This window comes from Balaenoptera acutorostrata, chromosome 1 (genome assembly GCF_949987535.1).
Source record: "Balaenoptera acutorostrata chromosome 1, mBalAcu1.1, whole genome shotgun sequence".
Lineage (NCBI taxonomy): Eukaryota > Metazoa > Chordata > Mammalia > Artiodactyla > Balaenopteridae > Balaenoptera > Balaenoptera acutorostrata.
In genome coordinates, this window is record NC_080064.1 from 185195730 (window position 1) to 185217324 (window position 21595).

A 21595-nucleotide genomic window follows, 5' to 3' on the forward strand; every position below is an offset into this window, starting at 1 on the left:
AAAAAAACAAACAACCCACTCCAAAAATGGGCAGAAAACCTAAATAGACATTTCATCAAGGAAGACATACACATGGCCAAGAGGCATATGAAAAGATGCTCAGCATCACTAATTATTAGACAAATGCAAATCAAAACTACAGTGAGGTGTCACCTCACACCAGTCAGAATGACCATTATCAAACAATGTAGAAACAATAAATGCTGGAAAGGGTGTGCTGAAAAGGGAACCCTGCTGCACTGTTGGTGGGAATGTAAGTTGATACAACCACTATAGAGAATGGTATGGAAGTTCCTTAAAATCTAAAAATAGGGCTTCCCTGGTGGCGCAGTTGTTAAGAATCTGCCTGCCAATGCAGGGGACACGGGTTCAAGCCTGGGGCCGGGAAGATCCCACATGCTGTGGAGCAACTAAGCTGTGTGCCACAACTACTGAGCCTGTGCTCTAGAGCCCATGAGCCACAACTACTGAAGCCTGCGTCCCACAGCTACTGAAGCCCGTGCACCTAGAGCCTGTGCTCCGTAACAAGAGAAGCCACCACAATGTGAAGCCTGCGCACTGCAACAAAGAGTAGCTCCCGCTCACCGCAACTAGAGAAAGCCTGCACACAGCAATGAAGACCCAACACAGCCAAAAAAAAAAAAAAAAAAACCTAAAAATAGAACTACCACGTGTATCTTTTTGAATTATACTTTTGTCTGGATATGTGCCCAGGAGTGGGATTGCTGGATCATATGGTTATTCTATTTTTAGTTTTCTGAAGAATCTCCATACTGTTTTCCACAGTGGCTGCACCAATTTATATTCCCACCAACAGTGTAGAGGGGTTCCCTTTTCTCTGTACCCTCTCCAGCATTTGTTATTTGTAGACATTTTAATGACGGCCATTCTGACTGGTGTGAAGTGGTACCTAATTGTAGTTTTGAGGTGATACCTCATTGTAGTTTTGATTTGCATTTCTCTAATAATTAGCAATGTTGAGCATCTTTTCATGTACCTATTGGCCGTATTTCTTCTTTGGAGAAATATATATTTAGGTCTTCTGCCCATTTTTCTATAGGGTTTTTTGTTGTTGTTGTTGTTGTGTTGTATGAACTGCTTATATATTTTGGAAATTAAGCCCTTGTCAGTCACATCATTTGCAAATATTTTCTCCCATTCTGTAGCTTGTCTTTTTGTTTTGCTTATGGTTTCCTTTGCTATACAAAAGCTTGTAAGTTTCATTAGGTCCCATTTGTTTATTTTTGTTTTTATTTCTATTGCCTTGGGAGACTGACCTAAGAGAACAATGCTATGATTTATGTCCGAGAATGTTTTGCCTATGATATCTTCTAGGAGTTTTATGGTGTCATGTCTTATATTTAAGTCTTCAAGCCATTTTGAGTTTATTTTTGTGTAACATGAGAGGGTGTGTTCTAACCTCACTGACTTACATGTGGCTGTCCAGCTTTCCCAACACCACTTGCTGAAAAGACTGTCTTTTTCCCATTGTATATTCTTGCCTCCTTTGTCGAAGACTAATTGACTGTAGGTGTGTGGGTTTATTTTTAGACTCTATTCTGTTCCATTGATCCATACATCTGTTTTTGTGCCAATATCATGTTGTTTTGACTACTGTAGCTTTGTGATATTTCCTGAAGTCTGGGAGGATTATGCCTCCTGCTTTGTTCTTTTTCCTCAGGATTGGTTTGGTAATTCTGGGTCTTTTATGGTTCCATATAAATTTTAGGATTATTTGTTCTAGTTTTGTGAAGAATGTCATGAGTAATTTGATAGGGATAGCATTAAATCTGTAGACTGCTTTGGGTAGTATGGCCATTTTAACAATATTAATTATTCCAATCCAAGACCAGGAGATATCTTTCTGTTTCTCGAGTTGTCTTCAATTTCTATTATTAATGTTTTACAGTTCTCAGCATATAAGTATTTCACGTCCTTGGTCAGGTTTATTCCTAAGTATTTTATTTTGGGGGGTGCAATTTTAAAAGATAATGTTTTTTTACATTTCCTTTCTGATATTTCATTGTTGGTGTAAAGAAATGCAACCAATTTCTGTATGTTAATCTTGTATCCGGCTACCTCGCTGAATTCATTAATCAGTTCTAGTAGTTTTTGTGTAGAGTCATCAAGGCTTTCTATATATAGTATCATATCATCTGCATATAATGACAATTTTAACTCTTCCTTTCCAATTTGGATACCTTTTATTTCTTTTTCTTTTCTTATTGCTGTGGCTGGGACTTCTACTAATATGTTGAATAGAAGAGGTGAGTGTGGGCATCCTTGTCTTCTTCCAGATTTTACTGGGAAGGCTTTCAGCTTTTTACCATTTAGTATTATATTGGCTGTGGGTTTGTCCTAAATAGCTTTTATTATATTGGGATATGTTCCCTCTATACCCACTTAGGTAAGAGTTTTTTTATCATGAATGGATGTTGAATTTTGTCAAATGCTTTTTCTGCATCTTTTGAGAAGATCCTGTGGTTTTTGTCTTTTCTTTTATTTATGTGGTGTATCGCTTTGATTGATTTGCCTATGTTGAATCATCCTTGTGAACTTGGGATGAATCCTACTTGGTCTGGTGTATGATCTTTTTTATGTATATTCATCAAAAATATTGGCTGCAATTTTTATTTTTTGGTGGTGTCTTTGGTATCAGGGTGATGGTGGCTTCATAGAATGTCTTTGGGCTGTTCCCTCCTCTTCACTTTTTTGATAGAGTTTGAGAAGAATCAGTATAAGTTCTTCTTTATATGTTTTATAGAATTTGCCTGTGGAGCCATCTGGTCCTGGACTTTTGTTTGTAGGGAGTTTTTAAATTATAGATTCTATTTCACTTCTAGTGATCGATCTTTTCAAATTATCTATTTCTTCTTGATTCAGTTTTGGTAGGCTGTATGTTTCTAGAAACTTGTCCATTTCTTCTAGGTTGTCAAAAGTTTTTAGCATATAATTGTTGATAATTCCCTTATGGGTTTTTTTCTGTTTCTGCAGTATCAGTTATGTATCTTTTTTCATTTTTTATTTTGTTTATTTGGGTTATCTCTCTTTTCTTCTTAGTGTATTTGTAGACTCTTTGATAATGGCCATTCTGACCAGTGCGAGGTGAGGCTAGAGTATAACCATGAGTGTGATGGGTAGAGATACTGTGAATAATAAGGTAATCATTGGAGTGGAGGTCAAAGTATTCAGAGACAGGGTTCTGGAAAAACTATCTATATGATGATTGAAAACTTACCAAAGTTATGAGCGTGATTGTGGAGATTAAATTAGAAGCTACAATCTTGAAGGAACAAAGGCAGTGAACTGAAGTCTACAGAGGACTGCAACAAGGAAGGATAGAGGGTGAGACAATCTAATGGTTAGAGCTTCAAACCTCCAGTTTTTAAAGGGAAGGGTGGATAAGATTGGAAGAAACAATGTGAAGTAAGACCACCTTCACCACCTCCAGGCCTAGTAGGATAAGGGGTGTAGAAGAGAACACAGCCTCTGATTGAGAGAGCTGCAAGGGAAGCCCTGTCTTCAGGGAAGAGCCAGGTATTAGGAGAAGTGAATACTCATAGAAGCAATAGAAGATCTGGGAGATTTTTCTAATAATGAACTGTAAGATCCAGAGTGCACAGTGAAAGGGTTTGTAGATCAGGAGATAAAAATCTGATAAGAGATGAGGGTCACTGGGGACAATTGTATTTCTGGTGACGACTGATATAATCAGGAATTGATTGTGTGATGCAATCAGTGCTCAGAGTCTTTAAGGGAGGTTGCATGGAAGAGGCTGTGAATATTGATGGGGTAAACAGGAAAGGCGAGAATGGGGGTGCGGATTGCACAAAGGCACGGATATGAGGACATGGGGATCTTTGGAAACCATTTCAGAGGCTCTGTACCCCAGCTACAACCACAGTGCATAGCTCATTTCGAGATCATTGTTCTTTCCATTACCCTGTGCTGAATAGTAATGAGTAACATTGGGAGCCTTGGCACTTCTCAGAAACCAATGGAGGAAGAAGAGCAGTCTTAGCAGGGGCACTTGAGCTTTGGGGGGGTCTCCTCTTCACTCCTGCTTTTGAAGGCATGGAAGTTTAGAGAGTGGATGGGGCAATGATACTAAGACAAGTGAAGTCCCGGAGCCATTTCTTTTCATTATTTTTCCAACTGCTCCCTGTTGTACACATTATCTTCATCCTCTCCTCTGTTTCAGTTGTATCACTCCTTTTTAGTTTTTACTTACATTATTTTCTCTATCTGTAATGATATCGATCCACTTCTGAAAACCTGACTTTCTCTATCACACTTTTCTTCATGTCCTGTCAGTATCAATTTTTCTCTTCTGCCTTTCTACAGTATTGTATGGCATTATCACCCTCCCAGAGATCACCAGGAAGCATGGTTTATTTGAAAGGAAAGGAAACAAGTAGGTAGAAGAGAATTAGAAATTCCAGTGATGTTAGGGATTTCCCTTATGAGACTCATTTCTCTTATCAGTATTTAATTACAGTTTTGCTGAGCATCTTAGTAGATGTTGCACACATAGGACACAGCTGAGGTTTATCAACTAGCAAGCACATAGGCATTCTTATCTGTTGTCTTGTGAGCTTTTCCACTCTGACCCAGGCACTCTGCATTATCAACATAATATTTTCTCACTTTGCAGCTGCACACCTGCATTATAGCTATGCTCTTAACCTCAGATGAGCTATCAGAATAGGCATCACTGTGTGTCACTGTGTATAGTATTTTATTTATACCTCTGGGAGCTCCATGAAGGTAGGGATACAAATCTTCTTCATACACTCTGTATAATTACACCCAGTACATTCCCCATGTATTTGATAAATATTCATGAATGAATGAATAAATGAGTGAATGCTGATTTTTAAAATATTGGTAAAATTGTTACATAAAAGAGTGAACATATCTTAAGGACAAAGTAGGTAACTGAAAGATAGACTTGAAGTTATATCCCAGACCACACTCAAAAAAAAAAACCCCAAAACAATAAACCTAAAATATCAGAAAAAAGTGCAGAATTCTTAAAAATTGAAGGAAAAATTCAGAAAGCAGGACATAGCCAATTAGGAATTCTAGAGAGTAAAAATAAAGAGAAATTAGAAAAGGAAATAATCAAAGGCATGAGTATTTAGATTTAAAAAACTAGTCAAATATTGAGTAGGAATGAAGAATATTAAGAGAGGCTCATTTTTATATTGGTGAAATTTCTGAACTCCAGAGATAAAGTTGAAATTCTAAATGAGTCCAGAAAGAAAAACAACAACTGTTATGTAACATAGTATAAAAATCAGAGGCATCAGATTTCTCATTACTAAAATGGGTTCTTACAATGGGTTCTTACATCCTTCTATATCCTGCTGTTTGTAGTGATTTAAATAAATAAAGAAATGGGACGAAAATAATACGTCCAGGCTAATCACAAACAAATATATTGGACTATTCTGCAAATATAAGGAAAGATTCTCAAACTATTAGACAAAGTAACAATAAAATATCATTTTGTACCATTTGAGATAAGATACAGAGCTTTTCTCAAACACTGATAGAGAAAATGTACATGGCTCTTAATTTTTTTTTTTTGGAAAGCAAGATGAAAATATCTAAAAATGTTTAAAATATATAAACCCTTCAAGGATTAAAAATATACATACAAGGATATAAATTGAAAGATTCTTGATAGGAACATAAAATGGGAAAAAATAGTGGCTGAATAAATGCTCGTATACCTATACTGTTGTAGAATCATTAAAAAATGATGAATCGAATTTTTATACTAGTAGACTTGGAGGGATTTTCATGAGGCATATTAAATAAGAAATGCAAGATGAAAAAGTTTATAATATAATGGATTTTTATAAGGGGGAAAGTAAAACATATGCACTTGTATGTGTACATATGCATATGAATAAGATGTACCTTTCTATATATCGATACATACAAGTAGTGGCTTGTAGTTGCTTTTGTATTTGTATATAAACTTTGAAAGACTATAGGGGAATAAACTCCATTTTGTTACACTTAATGAATAAACTGATTAATAGATTTAGGCAAGGGACATCAGTGGTTACTAAAATTATTAGATGGAAGGCTAATGGTAAACTGGATATTTTCAGGGCACTGAAGCATCACTCCACAAATAGTTGCTTGTCCTTAAGGGGAAAAAATATAGCATTATAGAGGAAAGTTAAGGCCGTCACAACTCTAGTGTGATCATTTTAGAAATGCTATTAGGATAACCAAGCATTAGGTACATAATGATATGACGCTATAGATTAGAAGAATATGTGATATTCTTTTTTTTTTAATTAATTTTAAAATGCACATTTTAAAATTAAAAGTTCACAGCTTGATTAATGTGAACTTCATTAATGTTCCCAAAGTTGAACAGTCACGTATAACAAACATCTAAAACAAAATAGACCACTGTCTGCCCCACAGAATCTGCCCCCTCTCCCCAATTCCCTAATCCCTCCTCCCCTAAATTATCACCCTTCTGGCTTCCACCACCAACTTATAAAGTAAGCTTTCCATATGTGTTTAACCTGAATCTTATTTATCTTATAGGTCTAAATTCCCTTCTAAAGAGAACTTCTCTAAGTTCTTCTAAAAAATAGAAAAACATGCTAAATGACAACATGAGTAAACTATCTAACAACTCCAGAAAATGGTACCTTCTAAAGGACAACTTGCCGTATCTCTGCAGTGACAGCTGGAAATGGAGAAAAGGAAACAATTGTTAAAAATTTAAAAAGACATAAAAATTACAGTACATTGAATTCATGGTCTTGATTGGATCCCAACTAAAACCAGCTGTAAAATACTATTAAGACAATGGGGGAAATTTGAATTTGGATTGGGTATTTAAGATAGTAAGGAACTATTTTTAACTTTGTTGGTTGTGAAAATTAGTTTGGCCACGTTGAGTAAGTTTTTTGTTACACATTGAAATAGTTAGGGATGAAGTGTTATGATATCTATAATATGTTTTAAAATATTTAAGAAAATATAGAGGAATAAGTATAACAAACTGTAACCATTGCCCAATCTAGACTAGATTATAGGTATATGAGTCTTTACCATATTATTCTCTTTTCTTTATTATGTGATTGAAAATTTCTATAATATAACATTTAAAAAAGACACATCAGGGGCACCCATATATTACATAGATTATATCTACTGTAAAATGAGAGGGTATAATTTAAGTAGTGACTCCAGATTTGCCTGAATTATATATTTAAAACATTGTATGTGTCAATCAGAGACATTTTCTTCTTCACCTGACTTTATATATCTATTTTATTAATGTTGTTAACAGTCTAAACCTTTCTAGAGTTTAATCCAAATTTCCTTACAAAGGATTTCACACTAATAGATATATTTGAACGTGTTTCAATTTCAGTATTACTGGAACCACTTAATAGGTTTTTCCTTCAAACTTCCATTTTCTTGTGCTCTGTAGAAAATCAATATGAAGTTAAGAAGGGATTGTTAGGTAAAATTACAAGGGTTAAATCTTCCTTATGTTTTTTATAGTGGTGCTAAGTAGACTTCTTACTCTTTAATTTCAAAATGGAAGTTTTTGAAGATTGCTTTATATCTGAATCTTTCTTTTATTACACAGGTTCTTTTTCATGTTTAACAGAAAAATATCTCCTTTAACAAGAATGTCTAACAAAAAATATGATTAAATACCAAATATAATTACAAACAATAAAACCAAAAACTGGTAAAGGCCAGAAGCGCTATCAGCTTAATTTATGCTATACTTTCAAATGTCTAGGATATTATTGAACTAGATCTGAGATTACTGTAAAATCTGTACTTTGATAGTGTAGGTCATCTATGGACTATAGATGGTATAAATGCTAATTATTTAGTTGTTTCCTTATAGTAAAATCCTTAAAGTACAAGCACATTTAGGGCTTTATTATTATGATTTTCATAATCTGTTGGGCCTCCAGTCTAAGCTAAACTAAATATTCTTGATAGTTCACTAGTTAATACAGTATATATACTGAGCTTTCTGTTATAAAAATATTACAAAGATTTTATACAGATCTGTAGCTCAGTTTGAACTAGAGAAATAAAATGATTTAAAAGATACAGTTAAGCAATTTGGTATCTTAGATCATTTCAGCTCAGTTAGAACCAATTCATACTCACAGGAATAAGTACCATTTATTGATTTGTTTATTTAAAGATACACATAGTTCCCTTGAAATTGCAATGATCTTAATTGCACCCAGTGACTTTTATTTGGTTGCCTGTTATGGAGAGGTCTCATTGACCTGCTGCTTGTTCTTTTCAGCAAGTGGTGAATTTCAATTAACTCTTTCTCTGCAAAAAAGGAGAAAATTGGTTTCTCTGCACTTCTATATCTGGGATCAAAACAGAAGTCCTGACACTTAGAAAGCCTACTGACAAAGTTATGTTTTAATTTTCTCTTGATGTTTCATTCAGAATCTGTATTCATGGATTTATTTAAATATAAGAATCAATTTATTTATGTGATAAATAATGTGACAAATTATTAATGATAAAAATGCATATATTGTGAAACATTTCATCCCAGGTAATAGAATCAAATGTAGTCCAGATCTTGCAATGGCTGTAATAGAACATTGCTATGTATCATTTTCCTAGATACTGGTTTGCACAGTTTGCTACAAAGATTTCATTAACAATGAATGTGTTTTCCATGTAGAATCATAAGTTATGTGTAACCAACTTTTTTCTTTGTATTGTTTGGATTTAGAAAAATGCAATTTAGAAAAGATCATAGAACCTCTTCTTCCATGCATAAAAGCAATATTTCTAATACAGAAATATTAGAATTAGTCTGAAAATAACAAGAAGCCATGATAAGACAAGAACAAGGTCAGTGCCCTAAGACATATAAAAAGAAATAGTTTCAGACTTACAAGAGAACAAAAGTATAAACTGTTCTTGCTTGATGAGGATACATGTAGCTGTAGAAAACCTATAGTTTTAAATGGAAGCCCCTACAGAGGCCGAGACTGTACTAAAAGTACTCTGAGAAATTTATACCTAAAATAGCTCAGAATTTTAAACTAAGTTTGGCACCTGAGAATGAAAAATAAGATATATAAGAAAAATATAGTTCTTTATGGCCCTAGACCTTTATGACAGTGCAAAAAGAAGTCTCCCAGTAAGGCATTAATCCTAATTAATACTAATTAATTGCTTAACATATCTAAAAAGAGAGGGGTGGGATAACCTGCCAAAATCCTTAAACAGTCAAAGGGCTAGAGTTCAAAGCTATTTCCAGCCTTTGTCTTGCCAAATGGCAAGGGAGGAAAATAATGGTCAATAAATAAGTATGCTTTCCTTTTGGAGTCAAGGGAAGCTAGCTCTTCTTTTTTTCTGTCATGGCAAACTATTCCAATCCTACCTAAACTCCAATATTTTGTCTTCCTTTTTACAGTAGTATAGTATAAATGTATATTTAGTTAAATGGACATGATCAGCATTGAGTGAAATACAACTAGTTGACATTATGACTTATGGATATATCTTTTGAAATTAATTATTTCAAATAGGTTTCTAAGAGCTAGATATAATCTGGAATCATTGAAAAAAAGAAGTGTTGGAATTTCTAATCTTGAGTACCAGCCTCCAAACTTGGTTCTTAAAGTAGTTCTTTTTAAAAATTTTTATTTTATATTGGAGCATAGTTGATTAACAATGTTGTGTTAGTTTCAGCAAATCAATCAGTTACACATACACATGGATCTATTCTTTTTCAAATTCTTTTCCCATTTAGGTTATTACAGAATATTAAGCAGTTCCCTGTGCTATATCGTAGGTCCTTGTTGGTTATCTATTTTAAATACAGTAGTGTGTATATGTCAGTTACAAACTCTGAATTTATCCCTCCCCACCACCTTTCCCCTTTGGTAACCATAAGTTTGTTTTCTAAGTCTGTGAGTCTGTTTCTGTTTTGTAAATAAGGTCATTTGTTATTTTTTTAAGATTCCGCATATAAGCAATATCATATTTGTCTTTCTCTTTCTGACTTACTTCACTTAGTACGAAAATCTCCAGGTCCATTCATGTTGCTGCAAATGGCATTATTTCATTCTTTTTAATGCCTGAGTAATAATCCATTGTATACATGGACCACATATTTTTAAAATTTTTATTGGAGTATAGTTGATTTACAATGTTGTGTTACTTTCTGCTGTCAGAAAAGTGAATTAGTTATACATATACATATATCCAGTCTTTTTTAGATTATTTTCCCATATAGGTCATTACAGTATAGTGAGCTCCCTGTGCTATATAGTAGGTCCTTATTAGTTGTCTGTTTTATATATAGTAGTGTGTATATGTCAATCCCAATCTCCCAATTTATCCCTCTCCCCCTTTCCCCCGGTAACGATAAGATTGTTTTCTACATATGTAACTCCATTTCTGTTTTGTAAATAAGTTCACTTGTCTCATTTTTTTTAGATTCCACATATAAGCAATATCATATATTTGTCATTGTCTGACTTACTTCACTCAGTATTACAATCTCTAGGTCTATCCATGTTGCTGCAAATGGCATTATTTTGTTCTTTTTTATGGCTGAATAATATTCCACTGTATCTATCCACTGAACATCTTTTTTGTTCATACCTCTGTCGACGGACATTTAGGTTGCTTCCAAGTCCTGGCTGTTGTAAATAGTGCTGCAATGAACATTGGGGTGCATGTGTCTTTTTGAATTATGTTTTTCTCCAGATATAAGCCCAGGAGTGGGATTGCTGGATCATATAGTAGTTCTGTTTTTACATTTTTAAGGAACCTCCATAGTGTTCTCTCTAGTGGCTGTATCAATTTACATTCCCACCAACAGTGTAGGAGGGTTCCCTTTTCTCCACACCCTCCCTCTCCAGCATTTATTGTTTGTAGACTTTTTGATGATGGCCATTCTGACTGGTGTAAGGTGATATCTTATTGTAGTTTTAATAATTAGTGATGTTGAGCATCTGTTCATGAGCCTCTTGGCCATCTGTATGTCTTCTTTGGAGAAATGTCTATTTAGGTCTTCTGCCCATTTTGTGATTGGGTTGTTTTTTTTGATACTGAGCTGCATGAGCTGTTTGTAATTTTTAGAGATTAATTCCTTGTCTGTTACATCATTTATAAATATTTTCTCCCATTCTGTGAATTGTCTTTTCATTTTGTTTATGGTTTCCTTTGCTGTGCAAAAGCTTTTGAGTTTAATTAGGTTCCATTTGTTTATTTTTGTTTTTATTTTCATTACTCTAGGAGGTGGATTGAAAAAGGTCTTGCTGCAATTTATGTCAGAGAGTGTTCTGCCTATGTTTTCTTCTAAGGGTTTTATAATTTAAGGCCTTACATTTAGGCCTTTAATCCATTTTGAGTTTATTTTTTGTGTATGGCATTAAAGAATGTTCTAATTTCATTCTTTTATATGTATCTGTCCATTTTTCCCAGCACCATTTATTGAAGAGACTGTATTTTCTCCATTGTATAGTCTTTCCTCCTTTGTCATAGATTTATTGACCAATCCAGGTGCATGGGTTTATTTCTGGGCTTTCTATCCTGTTCTATTGATCTATATTTCTGTTTTTGTGTGACAGTATCATACTGTTTTGATGACTGTAGCTTTGTAGTACAATCTGAAGTCAGGGAGCCTGATTCCTTCAGCTCCATTTGTTTTTCTCAAGATTGCTTTGGTTATTCGAGGTCTTTTGTGTCTCCATACAAATTTAAAATTTTTTTGTTTTAGTTCTGTGAAAAATGCCATTGGTAATTGGATAGGGATTGCATTGAATCTATAGATTGCCTTGGGTAGTATAATCATTTTAATAATATTGATTCTTCCAGTCCAAGAACATGGTGTATCTTTCCATCTGTTTGTGTCATCTTCAGTTTCTTTCATCAGCGTCTTTATAGTTTTGTGTGTACAGGTCTTTTGCCTCCTTAGGTAGGTTTATTCCTAGGTATTTTATTCTTTTTGATGGAATGGTAAATGGGATTGTTTCTTTAATTTCTCTTTCTGATCTTTTGTTGTTAATGTATGCTAGAGATTTCTCTGCATTAATTTTGTATCCTGCAACTTTGCCAAATTCATTGATGAGCTCTAGTAGTTTTCTGGTAGCATCTTTAGGATTTTCTATGTATAGTATCATGTCACCTGCAAACAGTGACCATTCTTAAAGTATTTCTTTAAGGGCCTGAACCAACCGTTAACTGTCCTGAGAAGGACATTGAGAAATGCTATTTCTGTCTGGACCTTGTAAATTCAGGAAACATAATATGTGCCAAATCTGGAGATTCTGTTCTCTTACATTGCCCAGATAATATTTTTGACCTTGATTTGTTAACTTGTGGTATAACATACTCAAGAAATCTGTACCTAGGAAGATTTGCTCAACTAAAAATTCCCTCTACCTTAGAGAAAAATGAAAGTATATTTGATTCAGTTGTTTTTTCCTCAACTCTGTAGAAGATAACATCTGTTATATAAATAAAATTTGTGAAGACATTACTGTGGATGGTTAGGATTTTTCTAATATGTTTAAACTGAAACTAGAACCTTTTCAGGCAGTTCAAGATGAAAATTTGTGCATTTATGATGCAATCAATGAGATCTTTTCAGCTCAACTCATGCCAGGAGATATTTCTTCATACTTAGTGGACAAGTTTTGCTTTGCCATGATTAATTTTTTAGCTCGTGTTTATGTTTAAAATTAGTTAATTGAAAAGAAAATGCATGTGATGCACAAGTAACTGAGGCCCATTCTGGGAGATAAAAGGTGAATTCATTCATTCACTTATTCATTCATTCATTTTGGATTTTTTCATATATTCAGTAATATGTGAATAATTATATATGAATTCTTAATAAGTTTCAGGCACTTTCCTAAGTTCTGGTCTTACAATATTGAATAAAAAGAAAGTGGTCTCAGATCTCATGGGTTTAGAAGCTTTGATAAATGAATAAAGTTGAATGAATTAATGATATAAATTCATATTATTTTTCTATATGAAAATATTAGGGACCAACAGTATTAAATAGAATATGGTGAATGGTTAAGAATTTCATCTGTTGCATTTTAAAACTAACATTGTTTTCTAAAAATGAAAGAATGTTACATAACCAAAGCATAGTGAGTCTTTTTGTTAGTTAACACAGCTTGTGATGGACTAACCCAATTAGAGGCCCAAGAGTACTGTTAAATTTAAGAACTAAGATTCCAGCTGCCAATACTCTGTCAAGAATCCAGATGGTGCTTTTGGAAGAACACATTTTCAGTAATTTGGCATCATTTAATTCCATCATTAGTGAACAAGATCTTCATAAATTGAGTGGATTGTGTTATACCAAGAGTTTTAATATATTTATTTTTACCACATTTGAAACTATACAAAATAGGAATATGTATACTTAAGATGAAATAACTTTCTAAGAAAAGTTAATATGTGTTAGTCTTGAAACTACTTCCTTTGAAACTCATTGAATGTCGTGAAGGCAAATGTTTCATCATATTGATCATTGTGTCCCAAATTTTGAACTTCTTTTTTAGTTGTACTCTTTCAGGTAGGTGATCCAGTCCTAGGAATATGGGAACACTGATTGTATCAGTACAATTTGGGGTGAGGTTAGCATAGTCCTGTTGTGATCCTATCCAAGCATCACACATTGATCTCCCTCTTCTATTCTCTTTGAAATGCCTGAAGCTCTGATGTAATTCCAGCTGAAATTTTTGTGCCTCTCAAGCTGCCTTGATGTTCACAATGTTCTTCAGAATGTCAGAGGGCTCCCACATATCCCTAGCTGCCTGGTTTTCTTTACTCACTGTTTATTCAATGATTTTATTGAAGGATTCCAGACTCTATAAACTTAATTTTCACATTCACTGTGATACTTTTTTTTTTCTTCCTGTGGGTCCATGTTACTAGTTGAACAACTTTTACCATCCATTATGGATCTAAACAATTCTCTAAGAAGTATGTAAATAAATGGCTTGAAAGGAGCCATAACCAAACCATGGTGTACTCAACCAATGCCAGAGAGCATAGTAGGGCACTAAGAAGTAAAGGTTATTGGCAGAATGTGTTATAACACTGTTGTAGTTTCCACAGGAAGCGGACTCTGAGATGGAGATTAGTCTGCAGGTGTTTTATTAGGGAACATTTCTGGGATCAACACCAAGGGGAAGAAGGGAAGGAAGCAGGAGTGGGCTAAGGGAAAAATTGTCATGAACTCTTGATGGGAGGCTTCAGCCGGCTCCACAAAGAGCTTGTGAAATAGGAAGCACCTTTTAGAATTGTACCCAGCTGGGGCAAGGGCCCCAGGGGTTCATATCCCCATGTCTGACCAGTCATTGGATGTGACTTGACTGTTCCCAGATGGCTTACAGCTGAAGCCTTTCTTTTAGCAGCACTCCCCACAGTCCTCAGTCCTAAGGGAAGATCTGTGATGCCTGGAAGTATCTGTTACAAATACTCCTTGGCCAGTATTATCCAGTGAAATATTCCATGCTACCACTCATTGACTGAGAGCCTGCAATAGTGCTCAGAGAATGAGGAGAAATACATATCAGTGTTATTTCACGGATTTGTTTCATACACACAAATACATACATGCATATAAATATATATTTGTATATTTTTATATAAAAAATCATTTTAGTATATTGTTTAACTATCACTTATAGTTGTGAATTATATATTCAAATGAACTTATAACTTCATAATCTTGGATGAATAGCACATATTTAAATGGCTGCAAGCACTTCATTACTAGTCTTGTGAAACTTTAAAATATTTCTGCCTTTGTCATGCATTTTTCTTTTACAAAAAAATTTTTTTTAATTTTCTAAAATGATGTTGAAATTACCAAGCAGAAATTCTGTGACATTTCTATGGTATCAGACTTTAAAAGTGACATGTAATCCACCATGCCGATTTAACAATGGACTCCAGCAATCTTTCAGTCTGATACTTAGACCACCACTGGTCTCAATTAGCTCCAATTTAATGGCAGTCATTCTTTTTTAACATGATCTGATTTAGTGAGGAATGAGCTGGACTAAGTACCAATTCACCTAAGATTGGCCAACAAACAGTAAACAGATGGTAACAACTTTGACTGGATTTACATATGGGCTAGAAATCAAATAATGACTGTACCATAGAAATTTCTATGCTTTTATTGAATTCACTTAATATCTATTGCTTCCTAGGTACCTGTTCAAGATATATTTTTTAGGTTTGGAAAATTATTAATGAAACTCTTATTAAAATGTCACCATTTTGTTTATATGTAGATACATATATATATACATGAAGTTATATCATAAATATATACATACATAAATTGCTGAAAATAGTTTTAGATAAGCTAAAAATAATTTTAGAATATGAAACATATATATTTGAAATTTTGCTTTTCTTAGTCATCTTTTAAATTAGTAGTCGATATACATAATGTCGTTTTGGTATGGATGAAGTTAATGATGTTAGCTCATTTTGGCTCAGGGTTCACTGAGTCTAAATATAAACCATTTAACATGGACACTAGAATGTTTCTCCATATGGGCAAGGACATTATCTTCCTGTCCATTTCTGTGCATTCAGCACCTAGCCCAGTGCTTGTTTAATTTTAGGCTCAAAAAATATTTGTCAAATAAGTGAATAGATGTATATTTAAGTGACATTTATTAAATCTGTAAATATACATTTTATATGTGTGTACATTCTTAATAATACAAAATTTACTGAATAATATTTAGCTCTAGGGTGTGGACAGAGGTGAGTGTATTAGGAGTATATATTCTCTTCCAGAACTTATTTATTGCTGGTCACACTATAAAACTAAAAATATCTTTTTGAAATGAATTTATGTAAGTTATGGCACAAATAAGTGCACTCATTTCCTGGGTTTAAATTAATTTTGAAAATAAGTAGATGTCTTTGCATCATTTAAAGGTACCATATTTCTTTAATATTTTCAATACTGTGTTACTTGTTAAAGCACTCAACATAATGTCACTGGTGATGTTCTTCATAATTCTTTTAAAACATACTAAATGATATTCTATCTGCATCATTAGGTTACCGTACAACACTGTCCTTTGAGAATATGGTTTTGCTGTCATTTCTAGTTGTAATTACTTCCAACAAAAACTGTACAGGCTTATTGAAATGACTTGATGTGTGAAGGTTGAGAAGACGATGTCTACGATCACTGTAAATACCTGCAGCTTGAGCGCATGGCGTGCTTATTTCACACAGGCTCACTCTTACAAGGTGCCATATTTCTGGGTACGATTTTTTTAATCCTCTCCAGCGTTTATAGTTTCTCTATAAAAGTCTGAAGTTGTTTGAGATTTCTTGTAACGCAAAGTTTCTCAACCTCAACACTTTTGACATTTTGGACCAGATAATTATTTGCTTTATGGGGGTACAGTGCGTTGTAGGATGTTTAGAAACATCTGTTTTCTCCATTTACTGGATGCCAATAGCAACCTCCACCTCAATTGTGAAAATAAAGTGTCTCCAGATATTGTCAAATGTCATGTGAAGGCAAAATCACCCCTGGTTGAAAACTACTGCATGACTTTCTCTTTAGTGCATGCGTGAGTGTGTGTACAGTAGGATTTTCAGGGGAATGTTAGTGTTTCCAAATTTTGCCAGGCTAAAATCAAGAATGAAATGTCAAATGCCACTCAGTCTAAAGAGAGGTGCCCTGGAGCTACCCAAAATGGGGACCAGGCACCTTGCCCGAGGGCTTTCTTGGAGGCAGAACTAGCTCTACTTTCCCACACGTCACCCTAGTCATCCTCTCCCCATATACTGGTCGATAGGAAAAGAGAATGATCAGATGGGTGATTCCTGCACAGATGGGAATGCAGAGCTTCTGAAAAGCTTGCTCACTCAGGAAACTGCTGGAGGGAATCCATGAGAGCTTCTGAAGCATCTGCCTGTGTACTGGGAGGGAGTTATATTAGAAGGTAGGATAAATAGTCAAGTGGCTTGACCAGTCTCTTACTGATTCTAATGTTTGACTTACACATAAGAGTTATTTGAAGATTCTTATCTCGTGTTTTTGTTTCTTTGCTAGTTTGTTTTTGGGTGTGTTTGTGTGTATTTTCATTTCTTTTGTGCAAATACCAAAGAGTAAACTTTCTAGATCAAGGAGTGATAGGTGTACATTTAACTTTATAAGAAACTGCCAGAGCTTTTTCCAGAAGGCAGCACAGCCTTCTCTTCATTAGACAGTAACATCACCACATTAGGCTTTGGTTTCTTTCTCCTCTCGGCCTTCAAACATGGGAGCAACTAGAGCCAGAATGATGGTAGAAGAATATCCGCATATTTAGAACCAGGTATAAGATTGGAAGTTTTAAATAGATCAGACCAAGTTTAATTGACAAAACTGACTAGAAATTAGTAAAATCTGTCACAAATAATACTATAGTACAGGAGATGAAGATATGACAAACCACAGTATTGGGTAAAAATAAAATTCTTCTATATTTATGCCTCAAAGAGTTAGTTAAGACTATGGAATAAACTTGTTTCCCACAGTACACACAGACACACACACATGCTAGTGTATATGTGACAAAGCTCAAATATAGTCAAAATTCAGAAATGAAGCATTAAAATCTTTTTTTTTTTTTTAAACAGATCTTAGCTTAGCTTTGGAGCTGCCATTTCTTCTCATGGAGTAAAAAACCAGAAACAAAACTCTACCTGATAAGCATGACTCTTTAAATTTAAAGCTCTGTCACTTCGGGGTTAAAATTATTATTTTTAGGTAAAATTAACTCAAATTTAATATTCAAACCCAACCAATTTAAGACTAATTTTTTCTCTCTTCTTACTTCTTCTCTACCCAGAGTGAGGCAAATGAAGTGTTCAGGGCATCTGCATAGCCCTGATATCAGTGAAGGGGCATCGGGTCCATGGAGGCCATGGTCTGCGGTCATGCTTAGTTGTACAATCACGCTTAAATTTTTAGCATCATCCTGCAGCCTAAGTCTATGTGCTGCTCAAGTCTCCACAGCTGATACATTGCAGGTAAATGAACTCTCAGGGAGCCCAGAATTGTTCCCTAATAATAGCCTCAACCAGTGCTTCATAGTGTCACTGGTAGCTGAACTCAGCTCTGTCCTTCCCCTGGTTCCCTAACTTTAAGCTATTTATGCAGAAATTCTTATAGTCCAGCTTTGGGCAAAGTTTTATTTTTTAAAAATTTTAACTCAGGCCTTCATAGGCATGCTTTAAATTAGTTGAACAAATACCAGGTGACATTTTTCTTTTAGAGTTATTGCTAATGCTGATTGCAGTTTTTCTTATATTGGATTGGCCAAAAAGTTCGTTCGGGTTTTTACATAACATCGTTGAAAAACCCGAACGAACTTTTTGGCCAACCCAATATTTGCGCTCCACTTGATAAATCCCTTATATATACAACTTCTTTACAAGTTTTAACCATGTAGTCAAACAGACATTTTCAGGATCTGTTAATCATTAAAGTACCATTCCACCATTATTTGAAGTCCCCACCAAGTTTTGTTATATGTCTTCCACTCAGCACCTAATTTTGCAATGCAACAGCATTTAGAAAATGGATTTTACAAAACTCAAGGTAAATGATACACATAAGTAAATACACTAAAGAAATTTATAACATTTATATATATGAAAATTACAACACTATTAAAAGCAAAGCAATGTGTCCTTTATCATGCTGTTTGACCTGAAAAAAAAAAATGATTTCTAAAGAAATAAAAGTATTAGATATAGGAAGAGAGATCAGAAGGACATGATGCCTGTAATTGTTTTATATTCTTAAAGCATTTATGACAATAAGGTATTCAACATATCGTCAGCATTCCCAATGTTAATTATTCATAAAAACAACTTTGGCATCCATCCAAATGTAAATGTAATTAATTTGCTTCTGTCCTTCAAATACAAAATAAAATCCATGTTGTAATTTTTCCTCAAGAAAAATAATTGAATTTTAATTTTTTCAAAGAATCAATTCTAATTTTTTCTACTAAGGTATTTGTCAAATATAACACATAAATATTAAGAATATTTTTTGTTAATTTTTCAATCATTGACTAATAATATCTTATCCTTGTGCTTGCTTCAGCAGCACATATACTAAAATTGGAACAATACCGAGAAGATTAGGATGGCCTTGTGCAAGAATAATATTCTATCCTTTTAAGGAAAAAACTTCATGGAAATTAAAATTGAATAAGATGTGTTAGAAAATACTGGATTATTTAAAAATTATAAGTACATATTTCAGTTAGCTCTGTTGCCTAATTTTTTTGCTTCTTATAGTACACAGGCATACCTCAAAGATATTGTGGGCTTAGTTCCAGACCATTGTAATAAAGTGAATATTGCAATAAAGTCAGTCATATAAATTTTTTGTTTCCCAGTGCATATAAAAGTTATGTTTACACTATGCTATTGTCTATTGTATGCAATAGCATTATATCTAAAAAACCAACGTACATACCTTAATTTAAAAATTTATTGCTAAAAAAATGCTAACCGTCTGAGCCTTCAGCATGTCCTCATAGTACCATCAAAGATCACTAATCACAGATCACCATAACAAATATAATAATAATGAAAGGGTGAAATATTGAGAGAATTACCAAATGTGACACAGAGACAGTAACTAAATGCTGTTGGGAAAATGGCACTGATAGACTTAGTCAACACAGGGTTGCCGCAGACCTTCAATTTGTAAATTGTAATATCTGTGAAGCACAGTAAAGCAAAGTGCAATAAAACGAGGTATGCCTGTAATGTTCTCCTCCATAATTTTGGTTATTCATAAGCACTGATGAGAACATTGCTGGCTTATTTATATTGGTGTTTGCTATACAATTGTTGTGACTTCTGTATATGCTTAAAATTTTTTACACAAAAATATTTGAAAATATTTTGTTCACATTGTGGAAATATTCTGGATCTCATTTTTGCTGTGTAATGATATTACCATTAACTTAGCAGCTTGAAACAGCACAGGTTTATTTTCCCCATGTCAGTGGTCAAGAATCTGGGTATGATTTAGTTGAGTTTTCTGTTTTAAGGTCTTACAAGTCTGTTATCAAGGACATGCTGGTTAGGGCTGTGGTGTCATCTGAGGTTCAACTGAGGAAGTATGCACTTCCAAGTTCATATGGCTGTTGGCAAGATTCAGTTCCTTAAGCTCTGTCATCCTGAGATCTTTAGTCACCTGCTTGCTGTTGGCTGGAAGCCACATTCAGTTCCTTATCACTTGGACCTTTCCATAGAGCAGCTTAAATGCCAGCAAGGGTGAGAGTTAGTTAGCAGAGAGAGTTTTCTAGTAAGACAGAGGTTGTGAGTTATGATCTTAATCTATATTTCTCTTTTTGCACCATTTCTGTACTGTTTTGATTAGTGTAGCTTTGTATTATAAAGTCAGGGAGCCTGATTCCTCCAGCTCCGTTTTTCTTTCTCAGAATTGCTTTGACTATTCGGGGTCTTTAGTGTTTCCATACAAATTTTATGTTCTAGTTCTGTGAAAAATGCCATTGGTAATTTGATAGGGATTGCATTGAATCTGTAGATTGCCTTGGGTAGTGTAGTCATTTTGATGATATTGATTCTTCCAATCTAAGAACATGGTATATCTATCTGTGACATCTCATCACCTTTGCCATATTCTCTGATTAGAAGCAAGTCATGGGTCCCACCCACACTTAAAGAGAGGAGATTGCACAGGGCATGAATACTAGGAGATGAGGAAAATGGGAAGCCATTTTACAGTTTGTCTTTCAAGCCAATTAACAATTTATTTTCATTGATTTTAGAGAATAGACTTACTGCACAACCGTTTGAAGTAATTTCATAATAGTTTATGTTTATGTGCAACTTCAGCTCCCAGAGTACATATGGTATGTAGTCCTTGAATATTCACTGGCATGGTCTGTGGGTAAGTTCACCTGTAGGAAATGCATTATTTCATCTATTTTCTGGTTAAAGGGGATGAGACATAACTTGGTTTGACTAACGATTATGTGTCATGTACTGGCATAGGGATCTTTATTAGGTCTTATTTAATCAGTATGGATATTGCAAAATGTATCTTTTTACATCTGGCTAGATGGAATCAAATAAATAAATTCATGCATATGTACATGCATAAGTAAACAAAATATAAACAGCTGCCCTCCTTTGGCAATAAAAATGTTGGGTAGGATGAAAGAAAAAAGAGAAGGGACTAAAAACAGACTTATAAACAACAAAGAAAAACAAACTTGTAAACAAGTGAGATATTTGAGGGCTCAAGGCCTTTTAAGACTAAGGATTCTAATCTCCCATCATTTTGTGAAGTCTCATACATATGTTTTATATGGTGTTCATGATTAAATTACAAAAGACCTTGTAAGTTTACCTTTAAATCTATTGGAGATGTTCGGCAAATGATATTTGTGGGAAATGAGAAAAGGCGGAATGAATTTAAAATCTGGCAAGAAGAAGAGAATAACTTGTGTGTTATTGGCAAGATTCCAGGAACTTTGAGGCAGAAGTAATA

The 21595-nt window shown here is 34.2% G+C and overlaps 1 non-coding gene across 1 annotated transcript; it reads left to right on the forward strand.

Annotated features, from left to right (window-relative positions):
* Positions 1-19152: 19152 nt before the first annotated feature.
* On the forward strand, positions 19153-19258 carry LOC114239022 (U6 spliceosomal RNA). The gene has a single exon (XR_003624225.1). It is a non-coding gene; the product is annotated as a U6 spliceosomal RNA (small nuclear RNA).
* Positions 19259-21595: the final 2337 nt, after the last annotated feature.